The sequence below is a fragment of the Triplophysa rosa genome, linkage group LG10, assembly GCF_024868665.1.
Source record: "Triplophysa rosa linkage group LG10, Trosa_1v2, whole genome shotgun sequence".
NCBI classification, from domain to species: Eukaryota; Metazoa; Chordata; class Actinopteri; order Cypriniformes; family Nemacheilidae; genus Triplophysa; species Triplophysa rosa.
In genome coordinates, this window is record NC_079899.1 from 19,801,673 (window position 1) to 19,828,949 (window position 27,277).

The following is a 27,277-nucleotide window of genomic DNA, read 5'->3' on the forward strand; positions in this document are numbered from 1 at the left end:
CCACTGTAGTATCACAATAGTGTTGCTCATTCTAAGAATATAATTTCTGTTGCTGTGTGTGATTCAGGTCAGTATATATTAGCTCCTTTTGTTTTTTTCAGTGAGTCAGACCATTTAATCAAACTCATTTGTATCACATAACTCGCTCTCCTTTGATGCAATCCAGGTTCAAGGACCCTTTCTCTTTTTTTCTTAAGGAATTAAAAAGAAGCAATTCTTCACGACAAAACAAAGAGAGAGAAAATAGGGATAGAGATATAAAATAACTACGAATCAAAGAGGAGCTATTTTACCATTCTGTTCAATTGCTCAGAGATAGATCACAAAACAAATGAAGCGATCTATATTTTTTGGTTCTTCAAAGAAAATGTCTCGGTTACCATTGTAACCTCCATTCCCTGATGAATGTGTGTTGAGAGACAGACTGGGTTTGATCTTGAGATCTTTAAAACGCCAATGGGCCGTAAGGAACACTGGGGAGAACACTGCTCTTCTTGTTGAAGAGTGTGTTACGGAGGCCACATCCTACCGCAAGGGGTGGTTACATGTGAATACACCAACATGGTCTCACCGGTGGGAAGAACACATGCGAAGAAATGTGCCAGCCCGAGTAGGGGGGACAGAACCCAGGTGGAGTAAGGTCACAGGTTCACCGACAGGGGAACCAAGAGTGAGGAATTCAACATACGGGACGACCCTGCAGAAGAGTCACTACGTATGGGGCAACAGTCCGAATATAGGGGTCCACCTGAGCAGGGGCGACTCTACCAGTACTGGACTTGGTTACAACAGATCGCTCCGACCAGTCTGTTACCACAATTGCCAATGCTTAGTGATGGATGGAATGCCTGTACCTTCGCCCTAAGGAATGGCCGGTGTCGAGGGAGGATGGAGACGTGAAAGTACCTCAGGTCGATTGCCACGAACCAATCTTGGTGACGATCTGAGCCCGGCTTGGGTGGGGGACGTGGCAGGCGGCATCCCGCTTCGACCCGCCAGCGATGACCTGGCCGGGGGGGTCGGGCCCGTTGTTACTCTCAATCCCCCTGGCTCATCCCATCAGGGCCGCTCTGTCTCCTAGGCGGGTTCCCAACAGGGTAGAAGACCTCTCCCGCTGGGCTCTGCATCTCTGGCGGGCCTTCGCTTAGAGGGCCCCGGTACCAGAGGGACCACCACGGGTGGTGGGGCTGCTGGGGGGCAGGCTGCGCTCGGGATCTCGACGACCGATAGTTGGCCGGGTCACGGCGGAGCAGTCTGCTTCTTCACCACGGAGAACCTCCATGGTGTCACCACACAGCCCCACTTGCGAGAGGGGCGCATCTAGAAGGCGAACCTTCTGAGCGTCACTACACAAGGTTGAGCCACAAATGTCTCCCTTGGCCCACTATCGTAGACGTCGTCCGACCCAGAGCACCTGCCATGACCTTCGTCGCACGAGGCCCGTGGTGGTGCGCAGCCGGGTTGGTCTTCCCATCAACCAGATCTTAACACTTTGACTCATGACCCGATGGGTCGCCATAGCATTATGAACCTGATGGACCGCCATAGCGTGGAGGGCGGAGGCAGTTTAACCCACAGCATCGTAAGTCTTCGACACGAGTGTCAAAGACTTACATGCCCTGGAAGGGAGCCTTGGTCGACCCCTCCAAGTGGCAGAGTCTGCAGTGCACCGCGACTGCACATTCCACCTGGGGGACGTCGACATATCCCTTAGCTGTCCCACCTTCCAGGGAAGTATCAGCTCCTGAACCCGTCAGACGGGAGCGTGCCGCAAACGGCACGTTCCCGTCTTTGTGAACTCCTCATGCAGATCCAGGTCAGCCGCGTGCGTTTCCTGGGAGGGAGGGCCACTGCAACCCCGTCATCTCTGCGTCGCCTTGTCTCGGGCTCGACCGCCCGGGGGCGGGAGCTCCAAGGGGTCTCCGCATCCGATGCCAGGAGGTAGCTGTCTGACGTTATGACAGAGTCTGCCCGCTATGGGACGGTACACCGCCGCCCATCAGGGATGAGCCAGGTGAGCGTGCTAGGGCACGGATGGTCCGCCAGCCAAAACTGGCGGAGTGACATCCATGGGAATCCCCAATCACCCCCGCCGCTCTCCGAAGTGGTCGACCTCGCCGAAGCGGCAGTTGAACTCGCTCGGGAAGCAGACGGGGGTTGCAGACGGGACCCTGACCACAACACCTTAATCGATGAGCCCTGCCACTGCATGCTGGAACCCCAACATGCAATACAGGTGTCGTGCCCGTCGGACTCGGTGATGAGTCTGCCATACCCAAGAACACAGCTGCGAGTCATGCCCGAAGACAGCGCAGACTGTGAGAGGAAATTTGCTCTTTTAGAAATATTTGCGGCTCGCTCCCGAGACGCCCAGGGGAACTACCGAGAGGGAGAAATCCGCTGCTTCGCGTCGTAAATCCACCTGTCTGGAAGGAGAATTCTCAGAGAGAAGAATCGCTTGACATGTACCGTCATGCAGGTTCCGAAGAACAAAGGATGAGTGAATGGTCGACGCCACCTCCCTTTTATACCCGTATGCACGGGGTGGGGACTGGCATGCGTGTGCCATTCGCCAAAGCCCATTGGCGTTTTAAATTCCTCTCGGAGATGATAGGTTCTCAAGATCAAACCCAGTCTGTCTCTCAACACAACGTCGAGAGACCGACTGAAGGGGAACACCCTTTTACCAAAACTAATTTTGAGCCATGAAGCCTTAAAGGGGTAGTTTACTTAAAACTGAAAATTATTTTATCCTTTATTATTTACTCACCCTCATGTCTTCCTTTTACAGAACACAAAAGAAGATATTTTGAAGAACGTTGGTAACCAAACAACATTGGACTCCATTGACTTCCATTGTTTGGACACAACCACTGACACATTTCTCAAAATATATTTTTTTGTTTTGAGAAAGTTGTACATGGTGACATGAAGGTAAATAAATGATTTTTTTAGGTGAACTATTCCTTCAAAGACCCCCTGTGGTGAAAATCAAGTTTTAATGTTGTTTCTATGGTTATGCGATGTTTTTAATGTGCTTTAAGACAAACCATCTACTAATGTATCATTCTAAACCATTTATGGAGTATTTTCTCCATAAAACTGAAGTTTCCCAAAGACAGTTTAAAAAAATGCTGTTTGAAACTGCCCCGGTTTGTGATGTCATAAACCTGTAACCAATCACATCAATTCATTTGACCCCGTGGATCAGCAGTTACAGCCAAACATATGCAAGGATGGCACATAGATTAGGCTCTGAAACGAGAATGTCAATTTCATTCATGTCAGGTAGGGCTAATTTGCATATTAATGTTCTGCGTATACTTAATGAATCTGGGGGGTAGAGTTACATTCAAGCTATTTTAAGGCAGGAATTTTGTTTTCACAGGAAACAATGTTCAAATATGCAATTTTGATGGTCAATGATTAGTTTTAATGAGTAAAATTATCAACCACAGGGGGGCTTTAAGATATTTATCACTTAAAGATCGCGTATCACAGGCAGTTTCTGCCAATCTCATATTAATCTTGAGTGCCTATACAGTAGTCTTGCATACGTCGTATCTTCGAAGAGTATTAGTTTGATCAAATTTATAAAAGAGAGATACAGCTGTACTATTATTTCCAGAAAAACACGAGCTGGTAGAGGTGGGACTAGTGGGGAGAGTGGGATGGAACTATACAGCACGAGCAAGAAACACATCATCACATCAATCCCTTCGTGTTTTATATATTATGCACGTACACGCCGATTGCCAACAAAATACTGACATATGACTTAGTTTGACTGTCTGGCATCTTTTAGCACTGGGACCGCGCCATCTATCAGTTTCAAACGATCTCCAAATCCAGCGTTATATCCACCGTTTATATAACATCCATCACTGAAATGCCGTGAACAAACCGACACACCTAAACTTCACTATCGCAAGAGTAATGAGCTGCAGCGCAGCCCATCTTGAGGCAGCGCAGATAATCTTGATGGTAACCGGGGCTCGCTCGCTTGGTGTTTCGAGTCTGACGTCATCACGCAACCGTGTTTTTTGGCAAGTTTAACAATCATAGGTAGTTTAGATGGTTAGAGTAAGGTTAGGGTTAGGGGTTAGGGTAAAGGTTTCGTAAGACTTGAAACACCAAGGATTTAGTCAAAACCAACAAGCCACGCCCACAGATCTGACTCGAAACACCAAGGATTTAGTGAGAGCCCTCACTCGTCGGTTGGCTCGTGGGCGGGCTCTTTCTTTCGCCTTGCCGTGCTTTTCAGGGAGAATGGCCAATAAGAGGAATAGGATCCCTGTGATGACACAGGGATCCAGAATTATAAAAAACTTTCCGAAACAAGTTGGAGTGCTGCAGGAGTGTAGCAAGTACAGAAATACTACATCATACGTCCGACTGTTTTTTAACAAGTTGACCCTGTTAAGCATGAGAAGCCAGCACGTTTAACAGTGTAAAGAAGTCAGAATGCATGACATAGCATGAGACCCGATCTTTAACATTAGACTGGTATTGTATAAACTGACTTTTACAATTCCACAAAGAATAAAAATACAAAAAGCCCTCATTTTGAATCCAATGACCTTCACACCTTTCTAAGTGTGACTGAAATGTCCAAATACTTTTTGGGGGTGAATGTTTATCCATAACATTATTAACAATTATTCTTATCTCACCACAATGCTGATTTTAGATAAAGTTTTGTACAATGCACAAGCACTTTTTCTTCAGAGAGAGAGATAGAATGAGAGGGAGAGAGGCAATATGGTTAAGCTACTTGTAATATGTGAATACTACAGCCTCTCAAGTGTACGTGCCAATGGCAGGAAGTGAATGGCAGGAAGTCTTCCTGTTTGTGCTGCAGTTACCATTAAGCCATCCACCCACCTCAGGGCATACTCCTGCTGTTCTGAATGAGACAAAATGATCTACTGCCTATAATTAAACTAAAACAATCTTTATGATGCGTCTGTGTATCTTGTGTTTTATTACCGTTGATACCATGGGCACAGGTGGTGATCTGGGCTATTTGTGCTACAGTCTCTGACTGTGGAGATGTTTTGGCAGTTCGGTGGTCTGAGAGACATGTTTGTTGACATGGACTTGCAATGACACTGTAAGTCATTTATGACAACAGTGTTTGCCAACTTAATACCCTGTAGGTGAAAAAGCATTCAATTTCCTGGAAAGAGGCCAGTTTGTTTCTGACATAATTAGTCCCAAAGAAACAAAGCTGTTATCATGTGTAACAGTGAGTCTGACTTTTGAGAATCCAGTTCTCTTTCTTTTTTCTTTATATTCTCAATATTAATCCCCCTGTATCTTTCTTTCTTTTTCACATTATTTCTCTGTGCACACTCTTTCACTCTCTTTTCTTTGGGTTTCTTCCTGAGGTGAATTAACATTTGGAGACAGTGGCATTGGCTTGAACCTTTATCGAAGCAGTAGACCGCCTACTTGGCTTTTTCCAGAGCTGCTACTTCTGAAAGGTAAAAAATATATTTTATTTGTGTCTTGTGTAGATTTGTCCAGTTCACTGAATGAAAGACACAATTGGAAGATGCATTAGCCTACTGTTAAATTGAACCTGGCAACCTCTTAGCACACAGTGAATATTGGTAAAAATACAGTGAAGAAATAGCCTAACAATAGACTGAACACAAATCCAGAAACAGAGCAGTTACAGCTGTTTATTTGGGTGTTGATTGTAACAGATTTTAGCAAACAATATCATTTTAAACTAATCACTGTAAATCATTACATTTTCTATAATTTTTTCGTACATACATTTTTTCCAAATCTGCACATTTGTGTTAACATTACTTATGTATTGACCCATATAATAGCAATTACAATACTGAAGCCTTGTGTTGAATTGACAAAGATAATTAAATATTTATTTATTTGAAGAAGTAGCACACCGCATCATTAAATTAGTCCTTTGAGTGTTTAGTAATACTTATTTGTCATGTAAATGAAACGATTGAAACAAGCGAGCTTTTTACGAAATAAACATTCGTTTTGCGATACAAACGAGCACAAAAAAGTGGCATGGTTTTTGTGATTGTTATGAACAACGTATTTAAGATTACTGTTACATATATGCGTGATTTGGTGTATTTCTTATTTTATCTCATTTAAAAATATCAGTAGTTATGATGTCCAAAATATTCTAGCTATATTATTTTAATATATTTCACCAGATACCCTAATTCCGCCTCAACGGGTCTGCGCAGGTTGTGAATGTGTCCTCTTCGCGCTTTCTGAATGATTCTTATATATGACCGCTCTGCCACCTGCCGGTACGTCACGAACACTCTGGCCAATCAGGCTCATGCACCGTGAGAAGCTTTCCTCTCGTGAGCTCCGGGAGATTCCAGTGGCCTGGCAATTAATGACCGTAGAGATACGAAGAACCAGCACGTAACATTCAGAGAGCAACGGGCGACCGAGCACAATCCGTCTCTGCACCCGGTGCTTTTCTGGAGAGGAACTGTGCGTTTTAAGCGGATCTACCCAAATACTACAGGACGGACAGGAGCAAGTTATTTCCACTCTGCGTCTTTACTTGTAAGTGAACTCTGTGTTATGAGCTAAACTGTATTTACAACCACATCGTCATTGTCGTTGGAAAACTCTGCATGCTTCGTAAGCTGTTGTTTTTGCGTTTTGGGTTTGTTTGGGTATACTTACATTTGTATCGCCATCAGATGCCCAAAACATTGTTTGGGTTTCTGCATTACAATCTTAATGTTGTCAAGTCTGGTCTTACTAAACAAAACCTCTCTGAAGTTGAATGTTATGGTTGATGCACGACGCTCCTCGCAAGTGTTTGTATGTGCACTTTCATGGCCATGTTGTGGCTTTATTCTCTGTCGTGTCGTTATTTTGATTGGTGACCTGGGTGCGCGCAACCCAGTGTGTTGGATTGATGTGTTATTATAATCGCGCTCACCCTCGGATGTTTTGTTTGTTTCGGGAAGGCTGAAGATCTTTGAACAGGTGACCCAAAATAATCGTGTCCTCGTGCTCGATAACAGCGCTTAAATGCCGTCAAAGTTCGTGCGCGCCTTTGCGCACAGGGTGGTGCGTTCAGAAGATGGAAACGGAGGGCGGGGGTGCAGTAAAGAAAATGCACCGACTTTAATGAGATGTCTGTCAATGCAGTCTCGCACAAGAAATGGTGTGCATTCATTTAAAAAAAAAATCATTTTCACACTTAAAAAGTAGGCGTAGTGTGCCAATATGCACAGCAGATTTATCCATTAAACTTTATGTGTTGTATTAAATGCGTGTTTTAATTGATTTGACCAACAGTAGTTAATAGGATAACTACAGCTCTAGGGGAGACCCGGGCTAGTTGTGACATTTTACTGTGGCAAATATGCCACGAAGTGACAATCATGAAAAACACCCCATTCCATAGAACACAGTTGAGCTATTCGGTCCAAATTTATCACATTTGAATTGAGTTTCTGAATCAAAAGCCTAAAGCTACTGATATAAACAACATGTGTCTGGCATTACTTTATAAGTAATCACGTTTTATTTGTTGCACAAAGGGCTGTCATATAATAATGCAAAGGCCAAAAACGTTCTATACATTTTGAATCAGGCACGAAACATACATGTGTCCAGACAGGCATGCTTTGTTCAAATAATGATAAGACCACACGGTGTTTAATGTATTAGGTCTTATCTTTGCTGTTCTGTCCTTAACAGTATGGAAACGCCTGCAAAGCACATAGTGTTCATTCCTGTATTTGGAAAAAGGGCTTTGGATTGTGTGCATGTATTTCTGCATGATAGAATTGACCAGAGGATCAGATTAAAGGATCGAGGGAAGAGCTGTGCCGTGGAGTGTACTATGACCTTATATGAAAGGATTTAAGATGCCTTTTAATCTGAAAATTTAGGCAGACCTGTTATTCTTTTAGAGCTCATTTTATCTTGTATTTCTTTTTCTTTCTTTTAAGTTTTCATCTCTCTCTTTCTTCAGTCCCATGCCTACTTACAGACACGCAAATCCCTGTCTGTCACTTGCTCTCTCACATAAATGTGCTGCAGCCCGTTTTCACAGCTTTGTGAGTCATCGCGGTACATTTAACTTGCACGTTCAAAGTAAAGTAATAACATTTATTATCTATCTATCTATCTATCTATCTATCTATCTATCTATCTATCTATCTATCTATCTATCTATCTATCTGTCTGTCTATCTGTCTGTCTGTCTGTCTATCTGTCTGTCTGTCTGTCTGTCTGTCTGTCTGTCTGTCTGTCGTTCCTCCTGTCAGTCACACCTCATTAACTTCGTTGAGCAATCATAATTTTAAAATAATTTAGCTATGCATCTATGCCTCACTAACCTGCTAAAGCTATTATGAGATACACTTCTGAAGGACACTGCGGGTTGTCAGGCATGTTGAAATGTTTTTTTTTCAAAGGGAACACAAAAAATAGTCCGTAGCGCTAAACGACTTTTAATTCTTCAACCAGATAAATAAAAATATTGCTGATTAGCTTAACATGTTAATTGAATGGAGAAAGTCCATTATCCTTGCCTAAAGAGTTCTGCCGGTAAGAAGTAAATTATTAATGGATTAAGCGAATCAAGACGTGACAAGGCCAGCCGGGGTCATATTGATGTTTAATTAATCAAAAGTGAACGCATTTCATTGTCATTCCATGTTGGTAGTGCCTGCTTGTCCCTTCTTGGCTCCTGTAGGCTTTTCAGACCCCCCAATGTCAAATGACTGCATGTGGTGCCTCGAGCAAAAACAATGTCAGCGTGGACACGTCCTCTCCTTGAAATGTGATTATGCCTGTCAGGCTATAAAGGCATCTCCAAGAAGATATAGATGCAGGAATAATTCAGTTTATGAAACTCCATCTAGTGTAGTGTTTGGAATAAAAAATAAACATGTCTGTCTGGTGATTATTAATGGTTTCATTAAATTATGTCTGACAGCCTTCGATAGTAATTTAGGTGTTAATTGTCCATCACTTGATGCGAGGCCAAGTTTTCATGGTCAAATCCATCTGTTGGCTATTCAGCATCTGGATTAAGGAGTTAGATTTGGATTGAAGATTTGAATGCTGTTCTTCAATGCTGTTTGGTTAACTTGTGGCGCTTTCTGTTACAGCCCATTACTTCTGCATAATAAATGCACTTATTGGTGCTTATATTTCTGTTCTCATTGTCTACTTGGAACGTAGTCTTGTTAGGCCTAATTATTGCCTTCATGGTCACATGGAAATGATCACATTAATCAGAAACTTAACTTGTTCTTTTTAAAGACTGCATGAAATGAAACATGATAATTCTAATTGTTTTACACAGAGTGTTGCAGTATTTATTATTAATTCAGTGTTTCCCCACAGGATTTTGAGAGACTATGGCGCTGATGACGTCACACACTTATTAGCGTATTTGTGACGTCATCACATGCATTTGGTCTAGTGTTGGCACTTGAAATCAGTTTCGATTCTGATCTGTCACATTATATTGTATTTTAACACAACTGAGTGCTATTTTCACATATTATCTGTTTTGTTGTCAGACATAAAACGAGTATAACATATTGACTGAACACGACCCAATAACACCTCATGTTTAATCCAACCAGCTGTTACTGTAACTGCTGCTAAAATCCTGATTTATAAACGCGACATCGTCTTACAAAATCACCATACATTTACATTGAAGAGCGGATATATGAGGTGATTTGTCTCATGCAGCACACAGCCTTTACTGCCGTTGCTCTTCTCATCAATGTGTTGTGTTATGAGCGCTTTTTTATTTGAAATGCAAGTGATAGTTTTATTGTAGATTGTGTATAACGCAGACAATTCTGCGCAAATTCCGAAATATGGACGAATACAATGTTGTTGTTATACAGACTTACAACTACAGAACACACACGTGCACACCGCACCGTAGGGAGGGCGAGAGCTCGCACACAGACTCACACCAAGCACATCAGAGAAAGGATGTGCGGGAAACAAGTCATGATAAACTCGATCAGCCGTCTTCTTTGTCAATAACATCTGTGACTGTTGACGTTTACGTGGAAAGGCAAGTATACGGAGGAACGCATATTGAAAACACCGCCACCTTTTAATTCGTTCCTTGTCATGTGAGAGAGAGGCGCTGTTGAGGCGCTGCATGTAACATGAGAAAGAGAGAGAGAGAGGCGCTGAGCACTCGCAACTGTACAATGAATTGAGCTGTTTTACATATTAAAATAAAAATGTAAATAGGAATCATGAAAAATCTATTCATGGTGGCCAGTGTTGATAGTGTGGCAGGCCGCGACGAAAAAAATCAATGTATGGGAAACAGACAACGCAATGTTATGTTATTATTAGAAGTAGCCTATAAAAGAATTTTGGGGGTTCGTTCTGAAACTGTGGTGAATTAGACTATGGCGGGCCCCCATAGTCTAATTAATGAAAGGGAAACACTGCAATTATTTATCCATGCACATCATTATTTAAAAAATAATAATTAACACTTGTAATGTTTAATCAAAAACGTTAACCTCCTTCCCTCCTCGAAACGACCTTTCTTCACTTCTGGTCACGAGGAATGGCGCGAGGACGGGGCTTCAATGACTGACTGCTTGCAAACTGCCTCACAAATCTGCCTCCATTTTGTTGACAACGCCCAACTTTCAACGATCCAATCAGTAGGGATGTAACGATTCACCGTGAGCCGGTTGAAAATCGGTTATAATGAGTGACGATTCAAATCGGTTGAGGTGTGAACTGAATCGCAATACATTTTTTGAACAGCAGGGGCCGCTATTTTCACTGCAAATCTAAACGTGGACATGCTGATATTTCTTAAATGCAAAAAAATCCAAGAAAAGCTCAGACAGTATTAGTTTATTTATATTAAAGAGACTTTTTCTATTATTAATTTGTTATAAAATTGCAGTTTAGTTTTGTTATTTGAAATAAAACATTATTTTATTATACAAAGAAACGTGAAGCATTTAAGAAATAATGCAAGGGAAGTTGTTCATTTCTAATTTGTTTAAACTCATTTTTAAAAATAAATCGTGAGTAAATCGTGAATAAATCGCATCGTGAGATCAGAATCGTGACTCGCATCGCATCGTGAGCTGAGTGAATCGTTACATCGCTACCAATCAGTATTCGATGCACAAAATCAAGTCCTGGCCTAAAACATTTTCTCATTTCAGAAGTTGTTTCACTCGCATATACGTCACGATTCGGAAATAAAGACAATCACTACTTCTGTTTTAAACTTTAAACTTTCCTTAAAGATTCGCTAGATTACCTGCCAAATTTCACTCCTTTAAACGGACTTTAGGGCAACTGCATTCCGTCATTGACCAGAAATCTTGTTTCTTTGATGTATCAATTAAATAAAGTCAGCTGAGATCACATTGTTTTCTATTGCTCTAGACAGCATTCGGAAAATGGAATGATGCAATGTATAAAATTGAATGTAGCTAGTAAGACTGTCCATACTTAATACTCCTTTTAAGCATTTGGAAAAAACATACTTCACCTGTGTCACGAAATATAAACGAATTGACCTTTGTCGAAAATTGAGTTTGCACCTCAAGGAAGTCGTCTTCGCAGTTTTCTGGCTGCGGTTCTCTAGACACTATTTAATGAGTTTGTATTTCCACGTTGAACAGTTGATCCCAGATATTCAGTGGGAAAGTATGTGAGTTGTGGCATATTAAATCGGCGGCTCATCGTGGATCTGAGGCAGTAATGTAGACAGAATTCCCATTAGCGCTCTGAATTGCTAGTTTATAATCCCTTTTATTAAGTGTGTCTCAAATGTAATCCACCCATGATCCAGGTGTAAGAGCATTGTGACAATACCAATTGTTCTGTCACCTCACCAAGTTGATAACTTGTCTATGAATACGGGATCTGAATTTAGTAACACTTTATATATGAAGTTAACACCATTTACGGTAAATATACAGCAGCGGTAAAGTGGCTTCAGAAGTTACCTGGTGTGTTTTGAAATCTCTTGAGGCTTTCAAACATAAGTGGTCACACGGACAGAGACAATCAAGTTGATTCCGAAGACACAATCAACACCCCCCAGTGGGGGATTGTTGTTGAGAAAAGTGTTTTTTATCTGTAATATACTGTAGCTTTAAGGAAAAATTTTGTGACTTGGTTTTGGACATGCTAGATTTTTGTGTTGCAATATGTTGTTTTTAGGGAATGAAATCCAGCTGTTCTCTTTCCTCTCATTAGCTTGTAGATGAGAAAGAGATTTTGTGGTCAATGCCAAGGCCAGGTGTCGGACGGCCACAGAGATTCTCTGACCCGTTTGTTATTCTCATTGGCCACAGAGAGAGTTGGTAGGCCTATTAACTCAGCCAAGCTGGCGAGTCTGTTAAAATTCACCGGCTGACAGACACTTGCTCACAGACTCCTTTTGCTTTTCGAAACAATTAAAGGAAGCATGCAACTGGGAAAGGGTGGAAGAATTGCTTCATTTCTTGAAAAGCTTTCTCAGTTGACTTATACAGATCCTTAGACACCCCGTCGATGGTTAGAATCAATACCCGCCCTGTTGAATGTACACTTCCAGTCTTAACTTTGTTACTAAGAGAAACTTCTGTTGCTTTAGTTTTGCAGAGGTTGTGAGTTTGAATCTCTCTTGACTGACAGCGTTTTTAAATATACTAATTAAAATCGCTGCATGTAAAATCTGCCTGTAGGTTTAACAGTAACAATGGGGCATTTATTTTATTTGTGATTTTAGTGTTTTGGGGAGAGTGTTCAGAGACATGGAACAGCTGTTCACACTTTGGCTTTTCCCCCATGACAACTATGTCTGTCCACTAAAGGGAGAGATTATATTTAATTTTGAGAACTTTAAAGTTTCTAATTGTAAAATAACAATAGTTACTCAAATAGTTCACTGAAGTTGCTCATATTAGCAACATGAATGGTCATAAATTAAAGGAATAGCTCACCTTCAAAATGAATATTCTGTCATTATTTACTCACCCTCTTGTCATTTCAAACCTGTATGACTTTCTTTCTTCACAGAAGAAGATATTTTGAAAAATGAAAACCATTGGTCCCCATTGACTTGCATTGGTTTTGTGTCCAGTCAATGGGGACCAATGGTTTTTCAAAATGTCCTCTTTCGCGTTTTGCAGAAGAAATAAAATCACACAGGTTTAAAATGAGTGAATAGGGTTGTGATAAATGAAATAATCAATTAAATAAATTAGAAGCAAAGAAATAAATTGCTTCCGATTTTCCTCAGTAAAGACATTAGTAATTTTTCTCATTTCAGAAAACAATGTCTCAGACTGTGCTTAGATTTTCCAAGACAGCGAAATCTGTGATTAAATTTCAGCCATTTTCATCAGTGAATCAGAACCAGATTATCTAAACTGTGCTGTACACATTTATTTTCAACCTTAATGAGCTTACTCTGTCAACATTTGTCTCATTCGAATTATTCAAGAAATGTTTAAAGAAACACCTTTAGACATTTAAATAAAAATGTGTCTTACTGTAGGTTGAGATATAAAATATTAGCCTCTTGGAAAGCCTCCAAAAACACAGGCAAAGTAAAACAAGGCAATATTCATGCATTTATTGTCAAGATAACTATTTTAGATGTTTCTAGAGACCATCCCTTTAAATACTGCAGTTAGGTGTGCTCTCTAAATCACTCTCTAAAAGAACCCTTCACCGCCAAGCTATAATGTACTTTAGACATATGTCATATCTAATGTAAGTTAAATATAAGTAACTTGCGTCTTGTTTGGCTGAATGCTGTGCCTCCGCATGACAGAGGAAGACCAGCACATGCTGAACACACTTACTTATTATATTTTATTTACTCTCCAGACTGTAGCGTTATAGCCCTAAAGGCTCACAGAAATGTGTCGTGCTTTATAAGAAAACCGGCAGTTAAAAGTTACCCCCACCTTTCTCTGCGGCAGGCTGTGAGGTGCGAGAACAGTCTAGAACACATTAAAGTCCTTGAAGAGATAACCTCCACAGGGGACCCTTGGGAAAATGCCCGGTGAATACAGGAATGAGCATTGACAAGGTGTCTTTTTCATTGAACTGTATAGGTTTCATTTAGCTTTACACTCTCTCAATAGATGTCACCTAAGAGCAAACATCACTACTATATCACCCGTTTCTCTTGGAAGTCTTCTTCTGTGGTAGTTGTTCTTCTGTCTGTGTTCAGAATGTGAAATGAAGCTGTTTTTATTTCTTTGAAGGCGACGTAATAAGATAATTTCAGTTGTGCCTAGCAGGAAAAGGACATTTTATATTTACACCTTTTTTCTTGTGCTTAGTAGGCAATAGCAAGTCAACCAACCAAAAAGAAAAAGTGTTGCTCCGTCAGCGGCTTAATGTTCATTATTTGCCTACCAGATTGTGACCGTTAGGTTTAAACAGTTTTTTCATTCTGATCGATTCAGACAGCTCAGTCACAGAGCTCGAAGCATCATTTAAGCTTTACAAATCAATTATTTCTCGATCTTATTCACTCCTTTAAAAATTCCACACCAGTTCAGTGTTCTGCATCAAACGTACTAGTATTAATCCCTTTTTTCAGTAGGAAGTTTAATTTTTAGTCCGTTTGTAATATATTTTTGTAAGAACATTGAGAAAAGCATATAGTGCTAATGCAAGTACATTTGTTGTAGTATTCTGAATAGAATTATAGTGTTGTTAAAGGGACAGTTCACCCCAAAATAAAAATGCTGTCATCATTTACTCACGCTCCATTTGTTCCAAATCTGTATAAATTTCCTTGTTCTAATGAACACAGAGAAAGATATTTGGAATAATGATTGTAACCAACCATTGACTACCATAGTAGGAAAAATTACTATTTACATTTAGACATGTAGTCACTACTATGGTAGTCAATGGTGGCCAAGAACTGTTTGGTTACAAGCATTTTTCCAAATCTTTCTCCAAAGAAAGAACAAAGAAATTTATACAGATTTAGAACAACTTGAGGGTGAGTAAAATGATGACAGAATTTTCATTTTTTGGGTGAACTGTTCCTTTAATAGACAAGCTCAGACAGATAAAGAAGAATTAACATTATTATGGAGAACAGGAGCTTCCTCTGCCTCAGGTATTGGTTTTCCGACAATGTATAATTTATTTATTTTTGCGTAGAATGTGTGTCTTATCTCTGTTTCACTTTATCTGTTCTCTCTTTCTCACACACACACACAGTGCATCTCTCTCACTCGCTCTCTCTGTGTCCTCTCATCTTTCAGTGGTTGGTCTGTGGATGCTGATAAGTAGAATTTTGAAACCAGAGGTCACCTGGGAATCATCAGTGATTGGGGCACACTAGCCTTCTGGTCTTTACTAATCGGCAGGAGAATGTCTCAGGCTGTGTTTGGAATAGCTTAGCATACTATTCCCAGTTCTGCAGTATATACGTACACTGTAAAAAATTCCTGTTAATTTACATGGAAATTCAACAGCAAAATGCTGTTTTCATTTAATAGCAGTATGTTACTGTTTTATACAGTGCATTGTGGGAAGACTTGTTCACTTCAGGTTAGTGGTCGAACAACCACAGTATGTCACTGTTATTTAACAGCACCATATTTTCCTATCTGCGCCATTTTGGATTATCAGCATGAGGTCCCAGATAGCACAATCCATCTGGTTTACGTCTATTTGACGTCTGCATTTACATCTGCAAGACATCTGCAATACATAGTTTGCTCATCTGCAATACGTCTCGGAGATGTCTGAACATCTGTAATACATCTGCTAACGATCTGGAGATCTGCTGCGTAAAAACATCTGCTAAACATCTTAGAAAGAGCAGCTTTACATCCATTCTAAATCATAAACATCTTACAGATATCTTCTAGAGGTCTATATGACGTCTGACAGCAGACGTCTCCGAGACGTATTGCAGATGAGCAAACGAGGTATTGTAGATGTCTTGCAGATGTAAATGCAGACGTCAAATAGACGTAAGCCAGATGTATGTGTGCTATCAGGGGTACGTCTGCACCTTTATCTATGGTTGTAATATCTTTCAATTAAATGTTAGATCTTAAATATCTTAAATAAAGTTTTTATTATTTAATAACATTTCCTGTTTTAATCAGGCAAAGTATTTCTGAAAACAACGCTAAGATATGCTGGTTAGCGGAAAACTTCTGAAACAGTGACTGGGTAGCGTTAGCTTAAACAGGAGATTCAAATGCTCGTGACTAAAAGGTAAGAATTACCCTAAATTTAATCCAACCTGTACGTTTTACTAATATCTGTGTAAAAGATGAATCGGGAACGATCTAAATCAATTATTGTTTTCGTGTAGTTACACTTTTAATGTGCGCTTTCTGTCCATGTAGGTGAGAAACATGTTATATTGTCTGCAAATTCGCCTGATTTTTCGTGTTATCTTAAAATCCATTTAATATAGTATGTTACCCACTGATTTATTATAGATCAGTGATGCTATCAAGTATGTCTAAAAATACCGCTAAGTTATAAAGATTCGGGCAAGCCGTTGTAATACATGCTGGTAAGCTTTCCATGTGCATGCATTGATGGTAAGATACATTAAACAGTTAGTTTATTAAATATTTATGTTTTGGTAACTGGTTAGGCCTATATAAGTAAAATCCCTAATTATTGTCTGATTACTGTGGATGTGTCAATTTCAAAACCACTGCTGGCTTGATTGCATAACTATTAGCTGCACAAAAGGGCGTGCTGCTCTTGCACTTTCATTAACAATTTTATCTTTTTTAGCTTGACTCAAATGCATCGGTAAATCATTAACTAGACACTGATCGGTTGCATCTGCCTTTTAAATAATGTTTCCCTGTTATTTCTTCGGGGAAACATGTGCTACCCCTGTGACCTATGTGACCAATATATATATTTCTTTCCAAGGAGGAAGTCTAATGGCTCACTTTGCAGAGAAGCAAGAAAAAATTATTCTTCAAAAATTTTTAAGTTTTTCTTTAAATTAATTGTGGTTGTTAGTTCTTATATGAACAAATATGTAGGAATGCTTCAATCAAATATGACATATTTATTACTCATATGATTCGTATGACCATAATTCTAATTTTTATTTTAATGGAGAAATGATGTCTGTTTGTTTCGTCAACACAAGCAGGGTACCTTAAAACTCTAAAAAGGACACAAGGGCAACCATTGGGTTAAGACTCTGGTGATTTTTTTGGTCCAAAAGCAGTCTGATTCCATTTACAGAGGTGGCCAAAATTATAAGAACACTACTTTTTTTACCAGCTAAAAAATGGTTTTAAGTCAGTTATTTCTCTTTTGCTAGTTTGTCAGTAGGAAATATCAGTTTACTAAAAGTATTCATATTGCCATTAATTGTAATAATCCAGTGAGATTTTTGTTTGCACAAGGAGTCATACAACAGCCAGTGCTCCACATAGAGATCTGATCTCATCATCATCATCATCCAGTCTGTCTGAAATGACATGAAGAACCAGAACAAACTGAGACAAAGTAAATCCAGAAGACCTGTGGCAACGTCTCCAAGATGCTTCAAGAAACCTACCTTTTAACTGTTGTTTGTCTGTTTGTTGTAAACGTCTCGGTTACGGCTGTAACCTCGGTTCCCTGATGGAGGGAACGAGACGTTGTGTCGAACCGACAGATGGGGTTCGTAGACTCCGCCCCCGGATATCCGGGTATAAAAGGGAGACGGCGTGCCTCTTTCATTCACCTTAGTTCTGAGGAGCCTGAGACCTCTCACGACTGCTGCAGTGGACAGCACGTGTTGTGGCAAGGAGGACACAACGTCTCGTTCCCTCCATCAGGGAACCGAGGTTACATTCGTAACTGAGACGTTCCCTTTCTGTCAGTCTCTCGACGTTGTGTCGAACCGACAGATGGGGTTCCTATGGAAAACGCCATAACACTGTGTCTTGTCACAATCTGGTGACTGGCCTGGGCGTGTCAGCCGTGAGCGCTACCGTGAAATTGTAACCTACCAGTGGGTAGGTAGGGGGTCCCAGAGCTTTCTTGAAAGGTGGGAAGGCCCCTGCCTTCGGCCTCACAGGCGGCGGCCTTGTTTCTCTAACAGCGAGAAGCCGCCCGGTACCGTAAGGCCACTGGGTAAGCGCTACTTCCTCAAACGGGGGATGCGCTACAGAGACCACTTCCTACCGCAGGGAGGAGTCTAGTGGAGATACCAACATGGTCTCACCGATGGGGGAGAACTCATGGGAAGAAAGTGCGGACTGAAGGAGTTAACCGCGAGGTGGAGGTCCACCTAAGGAGGTCATGGGTTACCAAGGTGGGAACCAGCATGAGGATACATCAGACGGAACCGCCCTACTGGGGGGTTGCAACGTCTGGTAGCACTAGGTCCGGTTAGAGCTATGTTGCGAATAACTCCGGAGATACCCGGCCTAAGGGGCAGGGCTGCTCTGCCCAGCCCGCCCGCAGGAGGTGCTTGCTAGTGATGGATGGAGTGCCTGTTCTTCACCCAGTGGGGGAAGAAGGGAGGCTTATTTAGTACGCTGACCCCCTTAGGAGAAAGGGGGGAAGGTACTGTCATAGGCGTACACCCTACCGGCCGCCAGTCTTGCCTGATGCCTGCAAGACTCGAGCCGATACCGGTTTTACGCGGAGGCTGTAGGACCTCGCGAAGGTGATGGGTGTAGCCCAACCCGCAGCTCTGCAGATGTCTGCCAGAGAGGCGCCTCGAGCCAGTGCCCACGAGGAGGCTGTACTCCGTGTGGAGAGAGCTCTCACCCAGTGGGCGTAGGCGATCTTAGGACAGGTACGCCATAGTGACGGCGTCCATGATCCAGTGCGCCAATCTCTGTTTGAGACAGCCCTCCCTGCTGATCTCCAAAACAGACAAAGAGCTGCTCAGAGCTCCTGTGGCTCTGCGTGCGGTCCAAGCAGAGGCGCAATGCGCGTACTGGACACAACACGGATGGGGTTGGGTCTTCCTCCCCGGTGGGGAGCGCCTGTAAGTTCACCACCTGGTGTCTCGGGGGAGTGGTGGGAACTTTGGGCACGTAGCCGGGCCGGGGTCTCAGGATAGCGTGAGAATAACCGGGCCCGAGTTCTAGGCAATCTGTGGACACGGAGAATGCTTGTAGGTCCGCTACCCTCTTGAGCGTCCTCCCGAGAGCCGTCTTCATCGTGAAGTGAGAAAGAGCGGCATCTCCGAGGGGCTCCAGGACCGCATCAAGGTCGTAAGAGGGTACGGAGCGTGGGTGAGGTGGTAGCCTTCCCGCGCCCCTTAGGAACCAAATGATCAGGTTGTGCTGTCCTAGAGACTACCAGCAACTGGGTCGTGATGAGCGGCAACAGCGGCTACATACACGTTCAGTGTGGAAGGGGAGAGATTATTCTCGAGTCTCTGGAAGGACCGCACCCACTTGATCAAGCAACTCCGCGGGTCTTCTCTTCGAGAAGAGCACCAGGATGAGAAGAGGCACCACTATAGGCGTATAGTCACCTAGTGGCCAGGGCCCTAGCCTGAGTAGTGGTCTTAACCGCCGCAGGGGTTAGGCCACTCAGGATCTCCTCGTTCCGTCCAGGGGCCAGACATGGAGGTTCCAGAGGTCTAGCCCGTGATGCCATAACGTGCCCTTCCCCTGGGAAAGCAGGTCCTTCGTCAGGGGAATCGGCCAGGGGGGAGCTGTCGTCAAGAGCATTAGCTCCGAGAACCAAGTCCGGTTGGGCCAGTATGGCGCAACTAGTACACTTGATGCTCCTCTTCCCTGACCTTGCACAGGGTCTGTGCAGTGAGGCTCACTGGGGGAAGACGTACTTCCGCTTGTCCCACGGCCAGCTGTGCGCTAGAGCCTCCGTGCCGAGGCAGGGAGTACCTTAGCGGCAATGGGTGGTGTCCAGGGAGGCGAAGGGGTCTACCTGAGCCCGCCCTGACTGTCCCAAATGAGCTGGCTACGCGGGGGTGGAGTCGCCACTCTCCGCGAGGCTCAACTGACGAGAGAGCACATCGGCTGTCTGGTTCAGGTCACCTGGGATATGTGTGGCCCTGCGGACTCCACAGGAGGAGGCGTCGGGCGAGTCGTGTTAGCTGCCATAAGCGAACGCCACCCTGGCGGTTAAAAACGCTACGGCAGTTGTGCAGTCCGACCGGACCAGCACGTGCTTGTTCTGCACGAGAGGTTGTAACCCCTTCAGTGCGGGTAGCACATCCAACAACTCTAGGCAATTGAAATGCCTGCGCAGGCGGGGGCCCGTCCATCGCCCCGACACTGCGTGCCCGTTGCACACGGCACCCCAACCCTGCAGGGAGGCGTCTGTCGACCCTGACGCGTCTCGCCTGCCCGAGAGGGACCCCCGTCCGTAGAAAAGGTCATTGAAGACCAAGGGGTTAGGGTGCGTCGGCAGAAAAGCGTAATCACCATCCGCCTGCTGCCGGTGTGCCACGCTCTCCAGGGAACTCGACTCTGTAGCCAGTGTTGGAGCGGTCTCATGTGCATCAACCCGAGGGGTATCACCACCGTCGAGGATGCCATGTGCCCAGGAGCCTCTTCCCGCTGACTGCTTGAAATATTCCAGGCAGTTCAACACTGACTGAGCGCAGTCGCGCTGTAATGGAGACAGAGTTGAGTTCCATACCAAAAAAGAGGATGCTCTGCACAGAGGAGAGCTTGCTCTTTTTCGGTTGACCTGTGGTCCCAATCGATCTAGGTGCCGAAGCACTAGGTCCCTGTGTGTACATAACAGATCTCACGAGTGTGTCAAATGAGCCAGTCGTCGAGATAGTTTAGTACCCGCACACCTCTCTCCCTGAGGGGAGTGAGGGCGGCTTCCACGATCTTCGTGAAGACTCGTGGGGACAGGGACAGACCGAAGGGGAGGACTCTGTACTAATATGCCTGACCCTCGAAAGCGAACCGTAGGAACGGGCGATGACGAGGGAGAATTGAGACATGAGAGTAAGCGTCCTTCAGGTCGATTGCCATGAATCCATCTTGACATCTGATAGATGCCAGGATGCGCTTCTGCGTGAGCATCCTGAACGGCAGCTTGAGTAGGTGCCTGTTCAGGGTACGCAGATCTAGCGACCCCCGCTCCTTTGGGGACGATGAAGTACGGGCTGTAAAACCCGTTGAACGTCTCGGCTAGAGGGACGAGCACAATCGCTTCCTCACCAGAGGAGTGGCGACCTCGGCCCGAAGCACGGGGCATCCTTGCCTCTGCTGAGGTTAAGAGGATGCCCCGAAACTTGGGCGGGCGTCCGGGGAGTTGGATCGCGTAGCCGAGACGGAACGTATCCCGTAGTCACCGTGACGGTTTGGGAAGCTCTTGTCAGGCTTGGTGCCGCTCTCAAGCCCGATGTACCGTGTATCCAGCCGCGAGCGTTGGGAGAGGCAGTGCGGTGCACCACAACCCAATGCCGGCGGCCCGGGAAAGCATGGCTGACATTTCGACGTCCGCTTCTTCCTGATCTCGACCCCCCGAGGGAGGGAGCTTAAAGGAATCGTCGGAGTCTGATGCCAGTAATTCACCCTCCGATGCTGCAACAGACATCTCATCATCACGTACCGTGTCCGATACGGGATTGAGGAATAAGACTGCGGACCGTCTCATGGGGAACGGTCAGATGAGCAAGACGAGGTGCGAACGGTCCGGGAGCCAGTGGCTGACAGATTAGCGCTCACAGTTATCCTCATATCACCCTCGCTGCTCGCCGTAGCGGGCGGCAGGGCCGTAGTTCTGCCGTTACGGAACGGGAAGCAGACGAGGTGGTGGTTGAGTCCTGTGGGAACACAGCCATCCATGACGCAACGTCTGAATCGTCAACCGCCCACAGTGCGGGCAGGATGTATCCACAACATCTGCCCCAGCATACTGGAAGCAGACATCGTGTCCGTCCCCCTCCTCGATGAGTGTGTTGCACCCACGAGAACAGCGGGACATGCCACGCTGGAGAAATTTGCTCTTTTAGAGAAAAAACTCGAACACTTCTGGAACCGCCGAGACGCCCAGGGGAAGTCGCTGCAGGAAGGGACAGTCCGCCGCACCACGTCGTAGAGCCGGCAGTCTTGTAGCGAAGTCTGTTGATCATGAGCGAAGGCTCCGAAGAACAAAAGGTGAATGAATGAGGCACGCCATCTCCCTTTTATACCCGGATATCCGGGGGCGGAGTCTGGCATGCAAATTTCTGTCATGAACGTGGGTGGTGAGGACAAGGACAGAGGACCCAGGTGCAGACAGCGGGTAAGGGGTTAACAAGACATTTAATAAAATATAAATACAAAACAAACACCCACGGGGGGGTAACGTAACAAAACGCAAGGGTATAAAACATGACACCAAGGACTAACTACACCTAACCAGACTAAGACAACACTTGAATTAAATACAAAATAACTAAACTACACCGACAAGACAGGAACTCACCACATATGACACACACACGACAGTACAATGATTCAGGACAATGAAACAAGAGGACTATATAAAGGGGACTAAATCAAGAAGGGGACAGGTGCGGGACATGAACTAATTAACAAGCAATAACGAGACGAAAGGGCGGGAACAGAGACGCCACACCGGAGAGAGGGAGTATATGGAATGCCAAAACTGACTCTCTCCACATAAAACAAGAGGTTCTATCATGGTGACAAATCTCATTCGCCAATTTTCATTGGCCTTTTCTAAGAAGTCGGAAGCGATTGGTTCTCAGGGACGAACCCCATCTGTCAGTTCGACACAACGTCGAGAGACCGACAGAAAGGGAACCATGTTTTCATTTGTTTGTTAAAGTGAGAGTTCACCCAAAAATGAAAATTCTGTCATCATTTACTCACCCTCTTGTCATTGTAAACCTGTATAACTTTATTTTTTTCTGCAGAACACACAGGAAGACATTTTGAATAATGTTGGTAACCGGCCCCCATTCACTTTCATTGGTTTTTCGTCCATACAATAGATGTGATTGGGTGTCGGTTCGGTTACCAACTTTCTTCAAAATATCTTCTTTTGTGTTCTACAGAAGAAAGAAAGTCATAAAAGTTTGAAATAACCAGAGGGTGAGCTAATGATGACAGAATTATTTTTTTTGGCGAACTATCACTTTAGACCTTTTTGTTTTTTAATTGAATGTTTTTTATTAACTTTTTTCGTTTTAGGTTAGTGACATTGATTTGAAGCTACATTTGTATTTTATGTTAAGGTATTTATAATGCCTTATTCTGTCTTATTTGTTTTTGTTTAGTTGCTTTATGAAAGCCATTTTTGTATTTTTATACGTTATGGGTGCTTTTTTGTTGCACCATAGTTTGTGCATTAAATATTATAATGATGGCTTGTATTTTTGCCCATTTTATGGCGTAACAAACAAAGCATATAAAATCTGATGTTGAATAGGAATAAAGAAAAGATAAGTTGGCTTCATTTGTTTTTTATCCACAAATCTAAAATGCAGGGTATAATTGCATTACAATTAAAATAAGTTGACTACTACTTGTACGTAAATTAACAGCTGTATGCTGCTAAGTAACATTAGTATGCTGTTCTTAAAACAGTATCAGGCTGCTAAATAACAGTTGTATGCTGTAGCTAATAAAACAGTATCATGCTGTTAATTCAAATAAAAGTAACCCGCTGTTATTTAACAGTATAAAGCTGGCATCCACAGCTGCCAGTAGATTACCGTTTTTTTACAGGATAATTTTTTACAGTGTAGTATGTATGTTGTGCATGCATAGTATGCAATTTTTTTTAAACAGGGAATACCATACTGCATGTAATGCTATGTAGAAGACTGTGATTTTAAAATTTTATCATTGCATAATGCATTGTTTTGCACTAATAAAAAATAGAACGCGACCAATACAGAAAATTGTATAAATGTGCATAGGTGCACAGTATACGTGCTATATAGATGCATCGACAGTGTAGAATATTATTCTGAAATATTCTGTCGGCTAGCAACTGCTTTTATGTTTATGACTTTTCTATTGTTCTTTTTGTCGTTTTCATCCCTTTTCTTCAATTATAATTATGCTTTTGGGGATCAAACATAACAGCCATAACAGTAATATTTCATTCTCTTCATTAACTATTAATTATATGTAATGATTTATTTATATTTAGAACTTTCTGCTGTATGACTGGTAGCTTTTTTGGTTTGCCACAATTAATCCCAGTTCATCCTGTTTGTGGTCAGGACAGAGTGCAATTAACCTTGTCACTTTTCCCTCGTAGCTGGTACGGCTGATTATTAACTTATGAGAAAATATAATTAATGCATCATAAATCATATTTAGTGACACTGAGAAGGAGATAAAGTATGAGTCACAGCCTTCAATTTGGAAAGGTTCCAAAAGCCCTGGCTTTCCCGGAAACATGGCGAACGCTCGCTATTAAATAACGAAGGGATGTCTGCACCATTCAGAAATCAGATTTTGGCTTCCATTTACATGATGCATATTAACACGGGAATATTCTCTGGGAAAGTGAAGTTCAGGGCTCGGGGATTCACGATTCATCTGAAGATGAAAGTGTCTGGTTGCCTAACCACAGATTAATCTTTGCACTGGATTATTCTGTATATACGATTTTGAGAATAGAGAACTCTCTTGAAATCCAAGATGAGAAAGAATCTTTGTCCAGGAGAATAGCTTGTTCTGGCCCATTTTTGCTGTTGGATTAATACGTTTCTGGTTTCTACAAGCACAAATGTCATGGTTTTCACTTTGAATGAACCAAGACTTGGTGAAGTATCGTATCCCAAACTGTTATTGTAACATGCCAATAGAAATAGGCAAGATACGGTGACAGCTCTGTATATTATCAAGCAGTTCATAATGTTTTATATTTTTTAAGATAAAAAGTGAATTATTTTTTGATTGTATAGATTTGTTTATCATTTTTTATCGTTTTTAGTTCAGGTCAAAGAAAGCATGTTGACTTCGTGGAGTTGGGCTGTTTAATTCGTGAATGCCCTATATGATGTCAGGCTTGGTCTTAGTCTTAATGTGCGCTGGTCCATCATTCACCAGCCTCTCCCCGCTTCAGGAACAGAACAAACACGGGTGATTGAAGTGTTCAGTTATCATAACCCCAAATCAACACTGATGATGTTGGCACTGTGGTGGTCTTTCACACCAGTAATTTCATAGGCCAATGTAAACACCCCACAGCTCCCTGTAGGTGTGTGCCATATGCTTCCTGTCCATCTAACTTAACCCGCTGAACCACGACTAAAGGTTATGTAGTTTGTCATATCATAAGTCTTTGTACAGCTTGTTAAAACTACCATACAAGGCTCCACGGTGTCAGTTTCACACTTATAACTCATGAAAATATTTATAAACAGTGTGATTGTTATAAACCCATTCTGTAATTGGAATCGGCATGTGTGCTATGTCCTACTGCCCTACAGTGAACCCTCTGTGATTGCTTTATTATGGCAGACATCTAGGATTTCAACAAATTTTCGATCAATTATTAACGTTTCTGTGACAGGCACTTGATATGATTTTGGTTTCGGCTCAGCTTACAAAATCGATTTCATTATAAAATAAATAAATGTTATTTGCTCAGATCATGTGGTTGAAATGCATCGCTCAGCTTCAGAACACTGCGAACTAAGCTTAAAACTTGCTTTGGTGGCCAAACACATACACCCCAAACCTGCCTCAGCTAATGTGCTGTGTTAACTTCATCTGATTACATCGACTCCCATGCGCGACCCCATGCACCCCTCTAGAGGAACCGCAGCCCGACTCAGCTGTCCGAAAAAAGAATTAGGGGTCGTTTTAGCTGTTGACGCTGCACACCGTCACCAGTGCATCTGCGACTCGGGTTTCAGCGCGTTGAGAATGTCACTTGTTCTCATGTGAAGCAAGAAGCTTAGGTCAGTCTTTCCACATCTCCCCCTTTCGTTTCGTCTTCCTTCTTTCATTTTCCAGCCTCTTATAATTTTCCCGGCTTCGAGTTTGATGTTATGTCTGGCATAAAACTGCATAAATTCATTTTCCCCCATCACAAGCTCACTGGATGCTTAGGCAGAAGTTAATGAGCCATTCATTCAGCGCTGTCTCCAGCAGACCTCAACCATCTCAAGCAAATTAGACTTTCGTTCTGCTTCAGGAGGACGCGGGGAAACGCACAACGCATAGAGTTGGTCAAGACCTCTGTGGAGAATTTAAGCAAACATGGTTGGCCCGAAAAAGAAATGCAAAAAGCGTTTTTTTTTTTAATGCGACTGTGATGCAATTTATGGGCAATTATGAAGCTACCGTGGCTTTGAAGGCTTGTTTTACGAGAGTTGGCTGTAAGTTTTAACTGTAAACATACGTTAGCTGAACAATAACACCGGCGCCTTATAGCAGAGCTTTCCAACTGGCGGGCCAGAGATGGGTTGCAGGACTGTTTTGATAGCTTCATGCTACTGTAAATGCTAATAAAATAAAACCCTACTGTATAATAGTGTTTAGTTAGGATAGCAAAATTAAAAGGAAAACTTGTATCTTTTCACACAATGACGGTTGTGTATCCTCAAATTTTGGCACAAATTCATCTGTCAATTCAGGCAGTCCAATTATTCTCATACTTAAAAATATGCAAGTTAAAAAATCACACAACCAGTAACAACCACTAAGACCACACACACCAGTGCACACGCACATGTACTACATATATATGGAAAAGGCCCCTCTATACAGATTTTTGGATGAAGAAGGGTGGAAAGAAGGAATCTGATTTTAAAGCTGTCAATCAAAGTCAAGCTTCACCAGATGACCGCTGAAAGTCTTCCACTTTCTGTTATTGTACATTTGGCTTTTATTATTTCCCAACACACTCTTATCTATTTATCTTCTCTCTTTTGTTTTGTCCTCTTTGTTTCAATTTATCTCTCTTTCCCACTGTGATCAGATGCTGTTTAATTAGGTGGCGGGTCTGCTGTTTAAACTCAGTCCACGGTCAACACATGCCTTTTCTTTCCTCAGAGACCACACAGAGCTGCATGTCCTCCGGTGAATCAATGGGGAACACAATAGACTTAAAGGAGCTTCACCATATAAAGACATTTTCTGAAGTGTTTTCTCATCTTTCTCAGGAGTTGCTTTCAGCTTTATATTAAATATCAAAAAGTATTTTTTTTCAGTTTGCTGTGAACATGTCAGTGCAGTCTTTGCCTGCTTTGCTATGAAAGCATAATAGGACTTAAAATTTATACTTGACAAATATATTTGTTAGTGGACCCATGACCTTTAATGTCATAAAACCTGCAAACTGGTGTGTGAGACCAGGAGCGACATTG

At 42.8% G+C, this 27,277-nt stretch overlaps 1 protein-coding gene across 2 annotated transcripts in view; it reads left to right on the forward strand.

Moving 5' to 3' along the window:
- Nucleotides 1-6,346: 6,346 nt before the first annotated feature.
- The window catches only part of chrm3a (cholinergic receptor, muscarinic 3a), a 93,167-nt gene continuing 72,236 nt past the window's right edge, over nt 6,347-27,277 (forward strand). For both annotated transcript variants that reach the window (XM_057344508.1, XM_057344509.1), the window contains exon 1: nt 6,347-6,567. The gene's annotated coding sequence lies outside the window, so the exon portion shown is untranslated. The remainder of the gene's footprint in view (nt 6,568-27,277) is intronic.